General features: G+C 34.8%; 1 non-coding gene across 1 annotated transcript; it reads right to left on the reverse strand.

Annotated features, from left to right (window-relative positions):
* Positions 1-4,611: 4,611 nt before the first annotated feature.
* Positions 4,612-4,718, reverse strand: LOC121214337 (small nucleolar RNA R71). Its single transcript, XR_005909920.1, has one exon. It is a non-coding gene; the product is annotated as a small nucleolar RNA R71 (small nucleolar RNA).
* Positions 4,719-10,743: the final 6,025 nt, after the last annotated feature.

The raw sequence follows: 10,743 nt of genomic DNA on the forward strand, positions 1-10,743 counted from the left end.
ATGACCCTAAAGTCAAGTGGTTTTAGAAAATGATGTATCAGGACCTCGTTTCTACGAAATGAGCCATAAATATTTTTATAAATATTTATGGAGTGTTATTAAGGTTTTATTAAAGTTTTGTTAAGAAATTTTAATGTTTTGATAGTTAATTAATTAAAAAGGACTAAATCATAAATGATGTAAAATTTGACCACTATTAGATTTGGGTGATTAAATGACTTAATGAATAAATGTAAAGGACTTGAATGGTAAATAATCCATTTAAGGAGTTAGTGGAAAAATATGGACATGGATTTGGTGTTTTAATTTAATTATTAACCAAGGTTAAAAATGGTAATATGATAAATTGAATTAAATTAAATAAAACAAAAGCTATTATAATCTTTTACAAGTCTTCTTCACCGAATTCTAAAGAAGAAAGAAGCCATTTTAAACCTTGAAGTCTCGACAAGTTCAAAAGCTAGCTTGGTATGTGATTTTAGCCCCGTTTCTAATAATTTTTATGTTTTTGATATCGTTGCAACTAGGTCCAGCTAGTCCTTACCTTCGTTTTTGAAACTGTTAAAGATTTTAAATTTTACCGTTGATGAATCTTTGTGATTTTAGATGTTAAATGATGAATTTGAGGTATTAGTTATTATTTATAAGCATTTTGTTAAGTGATTTTTGATGAATTTAACGATTAGGGATTAAATTGTTGAACTAGTAAAAGTACAAGGATTTAATGTGTAATAAGATGAAATATGGGTTGTAGTAAGTTTCCAATAAATTTGGCTAGCTCAAATTTGAGTAAAAAAGGTTAATTTGCATGTTTTAAGCTCAGGGACTAAATTGAATAAAAGTAAAAAATTGGGGGAAATTTTGTAAAATTATCAAAAAGGACTAAATTGCATAAAATGAATTGGTTTTGCTGTCTAAATTAATGAATCGAATGAAATTGTTAATTTATATCAAGAACGAGTGTAAATCGAGGAGAAGAGAAAATTACCAAATAGCCCCTGTACTTAATCATTGTCGCAATTTAGTCAGGTAAGTTTGTATGAACTATAATTGCTTTAATGTTGCTTGGAATGAATAATTATTATGTTGTTTTGATGTAAAAGAGTCAATATGTATAAATATATCAATGCTATGATAAATTGTAGATTATCGAGCCCCATTTGAACCTTAGGAATATATAGGGTACAAATGACATGTCATTAGGGTTACCATGTTTTGGGTGCTGGTCTTGAATGTCCTACCGATGACTAAGGTCCTGCATTTGTTGCGGATGCTCGTCAGTTTGTGTGAGTAGCATCATGTAGCTTACATTCCGACCGCCAGCTTGTGTGAGCAAACCCATTTTATGGCTCGAGTGAGCAACAATGTAAAGGAAAAGGGAAAGGAATGATTTTGACCATATGTTTAACACACTTTGTGTAAGCTTTCCCACGTATCCAATATTATTCTAAGTGGTTCAACGGGCATGAAAAGGAAATCAACGGTAAGTGTTCAAATGACTTATGTCATGAATCCATGAAAAGGATTGAAAAGGAAATGTTTAATGAAAGTATACTTATGTTCATGAAATTGATGATTTCAAATGATGCTGTTCATGTATAATGATTTACCTCATGTTATTTCAAGTGAATTATGAGTTGATGCACTAGCATGTCTTGTGGATGATGCTTACGCTTGTGCTAAGCTTATGGTTGGACTATATCATGCTTTATCTTAATGATATACATCGAAATGGTAAGTGTCCAAGTGGAAATATGCTTATGTGCATGAAAAGGTTGTATGAATCAAAAGATATGTTTTCTTATGAAATGTCTTATCATGTGGTTGATTCCAAAAAAGTTATGTATAAATGCACTAACTTATCTATCGATGATGATATTTAGGCTTGTGTGAAGCTTGTGTAATTGGTTGATGTTTATGATTATGTCTTGTATTACGTAAATGATATGGGTAAGAAAAGGTAATGTAACGGTAAGTTCATAATTAAGATGTATTATGATGATATATAAGGATTGATGAGTTAAAGAACATACTTATATGTGAAAAATTTACTTATCTATAGATGAATTTACCTATGTCATGAATAAACACACTAATTCATGAATTGATAATGTTATTTAAGCTTATGCTAAGTAAATGGAATGGTTCTTCGTATTAAGAAAAGGTTGATGATTATGTAATACAACTAATAGGATCTTATTATGTTACGAATGAAAAGTATACATGATGTTGAGGGATTTACTCATTTGTGAGTTGATGGTTATGTAGTGTTCTAAATCTTGTGGCATTGGTATAGGTTTATATTTACCCTAGAAAGTTCATTATTGAAATGGAATGTTATGTTAAAAGTTTATACGAGCTTACTAAGCATTCATTGCTTACGTAGTTATTTTTAGTTACTTTACAGATTATTAGAAGCTCGATTAGTTGGAAGCTCGTTAGAGATCTATCACACTATCTAACGATTATATCGGTAGATTTGATGTTTTGGCTAAGGTTATAATGACATGTATAGTTGGACTTGTTTCGATATCTAATTGAATGTTAGTTGACGATATTGACATGTATAAGTTGTTTTGGTACCATTTGATGTCGGTTGGTTAGTGTCATTTTGGTACTTATTGATGCCTTTCTAGAACGTGTTATTATGGTTGGTACACTTTTGGTACTTATGGCACTTTTGATACCTTGATGGTAGGTGTCATCATGGTTAAGTTATAATGGATGATTTAATGGCCAATATGGTATGTGTTGGAATAGTTTTGATGTGGTCAAAATAGGGTAAGCTTTGAAATGGTATTGATCTTGATAGGTATGTATGAAATGTGGTAACGTTTCCATGTTTAGGTAAGATATGGTTGAATGCATTTGAGGTGCTTTGTTGGCATATTGGTTGGATGGATTTATGGTTCATTAAATCAGTTGTCTTATGCTTGAATTGGTATGTTTAGATGCTTTGGTTAAGGGTGGAAATGGCTTGTATGTACATGCTTGAAATGGTGAAGGAAATGGCTTGATTTTGGCCAATTTCTTGTCCACACAGCCTAAGAAACGGGCGTGTGTCTCAGCCATGTGTGACACATGACCATGTGACATGGCCGTGTGTCCCCTATAGGTTTTAAAGGTTTCAAATTAGACAGTTACACTTCCTAGCACACGGGCGTGTGAGGCCATTTCAAGTGTTACACGACCTGGCATACGGGCGTGTGGCATGGCCATGTGACCCAACTCAGAGAGTTACATGGGCACAGACACGGGCTGGGACACTTTCGTGTGTCCCTCTTTCAATTCTTACACAGCCAAAGACAAGGGAGTGTGTCTCAGCCATGTGAGTCACACGGCCTAGCCACATGGCCATGTGACTCCTGCAATTTAAAATTTTTAAATTTTTCGTCAATGTTTCGAAATGTATCTGATTTAGTCCTGATTCATTTCTAAAGTATTTCTAAGGTCTCGAGGGCTCAATTAAGGGATGATATGCATGTATATGAATGGACTATGCTATGTTTATATTAATGTTTGGAAATATGTTTTTATGTTACGTTTTTATGGTAATGCTCTATAACTCTATTTCAGCGACGAATACGAGTTAGGGGTGTTATAGTGGCATTAATAGTTAGTGAAGGTAGATTCATTAGTAATCCTAGCCATCCAAATTAACATTGTAGTTCCTCTACCCTTTTTCATAGTGATTTTTCCATGGAATTCTTGTTCCGTTTACCTGTGTTGTTTTGCACATTTTACACACCATCATTCTCTCATTTTGCCACTACATTCTTATTATTATTTTGCTTTAGCATTAATCAAACTTGATTATAATAACTCGACCAAATTATACCTATCTAATCCATGTGGAGACGATATCAATCATCACTTTATTACTTGTTTGACGTGTATACTTACATGATTTGCATATCAGCTGTGCAACCAACAAGTTTTTGGCATCGTTGCCGGGGATTGGCAATTGATGAAATTTGTTTTTGTTATTTTTATTTTGTTTCATTAGTTTTATCTAACTAAGTTGTTACTTAACTTTTACAGGTTTGCCATTAGCGCATGAGTGGAGGCATTCTTGTTAACGAAGAGCATCCTTTTGACCCAGAGATCGAGAGAACTTTGCGAAAAAGGAGAAGAGAATTACATAATATGGCTAGGGATGAGAATGAACCTGTTCTGAATGATCAATTAAATCCTAATGGTCAGGATGTTAATCTTTCTATTCATTGTGTGATAGATGACCGAGACAGGCCAATTCGGGAGCATGTGGTTCCAATTTTGGATGACCTGAATGTAGGGGTAGTTAGACCACACATACAAGCTCAGCACTTTGAGTTGAAACCGATAATGTTTCAGATGCTGCAAATAGTTGGACAGTTTAGTGGGTTGCCAATTGAAGATCCAAGACTACATTTGAGAGTTTTTCTAGAAGTCTGTGATTCGTTTTGACAACATGGTGTTCCTGAAGAAGCATTGCGGCTCAAACTATTCCCATATTCTGTGAGAGATCGTGCAAGATCGTGGCTTAATACTTTACCATTGGGAACAGTGGCATCATGGAATGACCTTTTCCAAAGGTTTTTCCTACGATATAATCCACTAAACATGCATGCCAAGCTCAGAAATGACATAACATCTTTTTAGCAATTAGATGATGAAACACTGTACGAAGCTTGGGAAAGATTTAAGGAATTACTTGGGAAATGTCCTATGCATGGTTTCTAGCACTAGACTTAGATGGAGATGTTTTATAATGGGCTGAATGCACATACAAGAATGGTAGTCGATGCATCTTCTAATGGTACTTTTGTAACATCTCTAACCCGTATTCGTCGTCGAAACATGGTTACGGAGCATTGCCAAAGTTTACAATTCAAATGGACAGAAATTTAAAAAATTTCATATCATAGAAATGAACATATTAAAACCAAGTCAAATCATACATATTGTCCCTTATATGAGCCCTCAAGGCCCTAAATATGCGTTAGAAACAAGTCGGCAGTAAATCGAAAACTTAGAAAATTTTTCAGGACACAAGGAAAATTTTCAACGCTGCAGGGGTCACACGGCTGTGTGGCCAGGCCATGTAGGCATTCAAAGTAGGGCCACACGGCCGTGTCCGTACACGTGTAACTCACTGACTTGGGTCACACTACCAAGTCACACACCCGTGTGCTAGGCCGTGTGCTAGGCCGTGTAACAGCCTGACTTGCAACCCTTTGAAAGCTACAGGGGACACATTCTCTGCCGTGTGGACGAAAATAGGTCATTTTACAAGCCATTTTTCTCACCCAAATTGGCATGTACCTGCACACAACATTGCACATACTTATAAGCCATAACAAGGCATCCAAATCAAGCATAAACAAGTCATATATATGGTATAATATCATACAACCAATATGCCCTTAGGCACCTCAAATGACAATATATAAACATGCCTAACCATGTATTCAATTGGACCAAATAATCAACTAACTTGCATGCATATTTGCATCAATACATACCATATAATTTACTTACCCAAAACACAAACATTTGGTACCAAAGTGCCATTCTATAATTCGCATCATTAGTCATTTAAGCTATTCAAACAAAGTACCAATTCTCAACAAGTCACAAGCCATATAATTTATACATATTCATCTATCATCTCATCTTCCATCATTCAACCATATTAAGTCATTCATCAAACATTTTAAAACTACTTGTTTACATACCAAAATATGCCAAAACACAAGCCAAATCAAATGGTCATATTCACAACAAAACATATAGGCCAACATTAGCCAAAATACCTATACATGCCATTATAACCAAAATTTAACAACCGAATGTACCAAAAGAGCCAATGGATAGTGTGATATAGCTCCGACAAGCCTCCAACCCAAATGAGCTTTCGATCCATTATAAAACATAGAAAAGCAACACAGAGTAAACATTTAACCTTAGTAAGTTCGTATAACATAGAATTTAACTTACCATTTAGTCATATAATAGGTAAGTAAACAAGCATATCCCAATACAATGTGGCCAAATGCCTAAGCACATATACACCAACCATGTTAGCCATGTAATTAAATATATATAAGCCAATAAACTTAGATGAACATAATAATTGATCAAGTTCCATATACATGTATCATCCAATTCAATTTTTCATATACCATGTAACAACATTTCCATGTAATTCATATGTGTCCTTGTATTATTCTGTATTGAACTCTTACCAATTCTTATTAGAATATTGCCCGTTGAACCGTTTAGAATACCGTTGGATACTTGAGATAGCTCACACATAGTGTACTAGCTCATATAAATGTAATCCATCAATTCATGTACATGTATGCTTATACGAGCTGTGAATCGATATGCTCACTCGAGTTGTAGATCGGTATGCTCTCACGAGCTATAAATCGGTATGCTCACACAAGTTGTGGGTCAGAACATAACTACATGATGCTACTCACACGAGCTGTGGAGTATTCGTAACACATGCAGGACCTTAGCCATCGGTAGGACGTTCAGGACCAATACCAAAATCATGCAAACCCTAATGACATGTCATTTGTATCCTACGGATTCCTAAGGTTCAAACGGGGATCGATAATAGTCGTACGTTGTTGGATATGCAATCAGTAATTATGCATGACAATTCAAAACATATATATTTCAACTAGAAGCCTATAAACTCAATTTAATTACACGAACTTACCTCGACGAGTATATGCTGATATGGAGGCGATTAATTCGAGATTTTCCCTTTGTCCCAATCTAACTCGTACGAGGTCTGTCTTGATCTATATGGATAAATTTAACTCATTCAATTTAGCCCAAAATCATATTTTGGCAAAATTATTATTTTTCCCCTACACTTTTAATTTCTTTACAATTTAGTCCCTAGCTCATAAAAATGGAAATTCGTGAAATTCCATCAAAACCCACTATGGTCGAATATCAATTAGGTCCCTAGCATGCCCTATATTTCATTTATTTCATAATTTCACCATGTAATATTTTATAATTTTCAATTTAGTCCCTATTTGACAAATTTACCAAAAATCCCTTTACAAAAGTTGTTTATGTAACAACAACCATCCATTTTCTATCATCAAACTTCAAAAATCATGTACATGCATCAATGGAAAAACCCTAATAGTTTAACAGTTTCACAAATTAGTCCCCAAGCTAGCTAGATTAAGATAGAACCATCTCGAAAACATAGAAATCATTAAAAACGGGACAAAAATCACTTACCAACGAGCAAGATGAAGTTTCTAAAATTAAAAGCTCAAAAATGGCTTCTCCAACCCTAACATTCGGTTGCAATTGATGAAAGGAAGATGTTAACTTAATTTGTTTTATTATAATTTAACTTTATTTATTAATTACTTAATTAACCTTTAAAAAAATTAATATTTACACATTTGCCAAGCCATGCTCATCCACTAACATATAAATGGTCTAATATTCATATAAGGGCTCATACTTTAAGGTTCTATAGCTATTTAATACTTTTAGCTACTAGAACTCAACTTTTTCACTTTACGCGATTTAGTCCTTTTTATCAAATTAAGCATGTAAACGGTAAAATTTCGTAACAAAATTTTGATACGATATTACTATCATGCTGTAGGAAATAAAATAATAATAAAATAAATTTTTTGACTTCAGATTTGTGGTCCCAAAACTACTATTTTGATTTTACTGAAAATGAGCTATTACAACTTTGTTGGAAAAATCTTACAATGAAGCATACGAGATTTTGAAAAGGATTGCCAACAATGATTATTAGTATCCTACCACGTGAGTTGAGACTTGAAGGAGAGCTACTGGCACCATTAAGCTTGATGCAATAATTTCATTGACAACCTAGGTATCTTCTCTAGCTAATATGTTTAAGGCAGTACAAAAACTAGCTGCGGTTTAGGAGCTAAAATTAGCCCAGACATCTTGTGTTTATTGTGGTGAAGACCACGTGTTTGATAAATGCGCATCAAACCCAGCATCTGTTTACTACATGGGTAACTTCAACCGAAATAATAATCCCTATTTCAACACTTATAATCCCTAATGGAAACAACACCCAAAATTTGGTTGGAATATTGGAAATTCAATTGGGAATTCAAACACTGTTGTTAGACAGAATGTCGAGAGTGCATTGACTGGTTATAATCAACCTATGCTGCAGAAAAATATCCAACAAGGTCAGACATTAGCTTCATCATCTATTGAATCTCTACTGAAAGAATATATGGCTAATAATGATGTCGTAATTTAAAGTCAAGCCACATCCTTACGAGCCCTTGAGAATCAAGTGGGGCAAATAGGAAATGCTTTAAGTTTGAGACCACAAGGAACTCTACCAAGTGATACCGAGAATACAAGATCACAGGGGAAAGAGCATTGCAAGGCAATCACTTTTAGAAGTGGGACTTAGCTAGATGAAGTTTTTAAAGATGCAACTGCAGAAATGAACAACTTAAATCTCAACCATAAAAAAAATCTCAAAACAACCCGAAAAGCACAGTGCAATTGAAAAGGCTAAATAGAGCACTACTGAAGTAGAATCAGGTAATTTTATTGATAAAAATACCATAGCAAAACAATCTCAACAACCTGAAGGTTGGCCACCTCCACCTTTTCCTCACTGCTTCCATAATCGTAAACAAGATCACCAGTTCAAAATATTTCTGGATGTCCTTCAACAACTTCACATCAACATACCTTTGGTAGAAGCTTTGGAGAAAATGCCCAATTATGTGAAATTCATTAAAGATATATTGTCAAAGAAACGAAGATTGGGAGAATTCGAATGGTTGCTCTAACTGAAGGGTGCACGACTATGTTGACGTATAGATTGCCTCTAAAGTTGAAGGACCCATGGAGTTTTACTATCCCATGCTCAATTGGAAATCATTCTGTTAGGAAGGCACTGTGTGATTTAGAAGTAAGTATCAACTTAATGCCCATGCCTATGTTCATATTTAGGAAATTGGGAATTGGAAAAGCAAGACCTACTATAGTAACATTGCAATTAGCTGGTCGATCCTATGCACATCAAGAAGGTAAAATTGAAGACGTGTTGGTAAGAGTAGGTAAATTCTTTTTTCCAGCTGACTTTATTATTTTTGAATATGAAGCTAAAAAAGATGTGCCAATTATTCTTGGAAAACCTTTTCCTGCTACAGGCAGAACTTTGATTGATGTGCAAAAGGTTGAACTGACCATGAGGTTGGATGATCAGTAGATTGCTTTCAATGTATTCGATGCTCTGAAATGTGCTGATGAGAATGAATATTGCCATGCCATTGGTTTGCTAGAAACAACAGTGGAAGAAGAGTTTACAAGATTTTGACATGGTAATTTAGATAATGATACAAATTCGATTAAGCTGAATGAAGTAGAGACCTTTGGAGAAATTAATAAGTTCATGGAGGCAAAGCAAATTGTTGATAGACTAGGGAAAAAGTTTGAGACCTTGTATTTATCGGCTCGCACCTTCAATCTTCCTAAATCATTCAAAGAGGAGCTTCCTACACTAGATTTGAAATCTTTGTCGTTGCATTTTAAATATGTTTATTTGGGAGAAAATAACACTTTGCTAGTAGTTTCTTCTGCGGAGTTGACACCCGATCAAGAGGTAAAGTTGTTAAAAGTTCTCCAGAGATCTAAGAAGGCATTAGGATGGACAATTACCGACATCAAAGGAATCAACCCTACTCTATGCATGCATAAAATTTTATTGGAGTATTGCCATAGCAATTCTATTGAACAGTAGGGAAGGATGAACCCTATCATGAAAGAAGTTGTTAAGAAAGAGATAATCAAATGGCTTGATGCAGGTATTATCTATTCAATCTCAGATAGCTTTTGGGTGAGTCCTGTATAGTGTGTGCCCCAGAAGAGAGGTGTCGTAGTGGTCAATAATGATAATAATGAGTTTGTACCAACTGGCACTATCACGAAATGGAGAGTGTGCATGGATTATCGCAAGCTCAATAAGGCAACTTGGAAGATCACTTTCCCTTGCCTTTTATTGACCAAATGTTGGACAGATTAGCTGGGAAGGCCTTCTATTGCTTCTTGGATGGATATTTGGGTATAATCAGATTGCTATAGCTCTCAATGACCATGAGAAGACAAACTTCAGTTGTCCATATGGTACTTTCACATTTAGGAGAATGCCATTCAGTTTATGTAATGCCTCGGCAGCATTTCAGTGTTGTATGATGGCAATATTTTCTGACATGGTGGAAAATTTTCTCGAAGTCTTTATGAATAATTTCTCTTTCTATAGGAATAATTTGTAAGGCTGTTTGAAAAATCTAGAATTGGTTCTTCACCGATGTGAAGAAACGAGTTTTATATTAAAGTGGGAAAAATTCCATTTCATGGTCCGTAAGGCATTGTTCTAGGGAATAAGGTACCGAAGTAAGAAATTAAAGTTGACAAGGCAAATATTGATGTGATAGAAAAATTATTGCCTCCTACCAGTGTCTAGGGCATTAGAAGTTTGTTAGGCTATGCAAGTTTTTATAGATGATTCATTAAGGACTTCTCAATGATATCTAAACCCCTGTGTGCTTTGTTGGAGTAGAATAAACCTTTCATCTTTGATGAACCTTGTCTGTTAGCTTTCGAGGAGTTAAAAAAGCGACTGGTGGCTGCACCAATTGTAATAGCTCTTGGGTAGACATTGCCATTCAAGCTCATATGTGATGCCAGTGATTATGCTATGGGAGT

The sequence above is a fragment of the Gossypium hirsutum genome, chromosome D01 (genome assembly GCF_007990345.1).
Source record: "Gossypium hirsutum isolate 1008001.06 chromosome D01, Gossypium_hirsutum_v2.1, whole genome shotgun sequence".
NCBI lineage: Eukaryota > Viridiplantae > Streptophyta > Magnoliopsida > Malvales > Malvaceae > Gossypium > Gossypium hirsutum.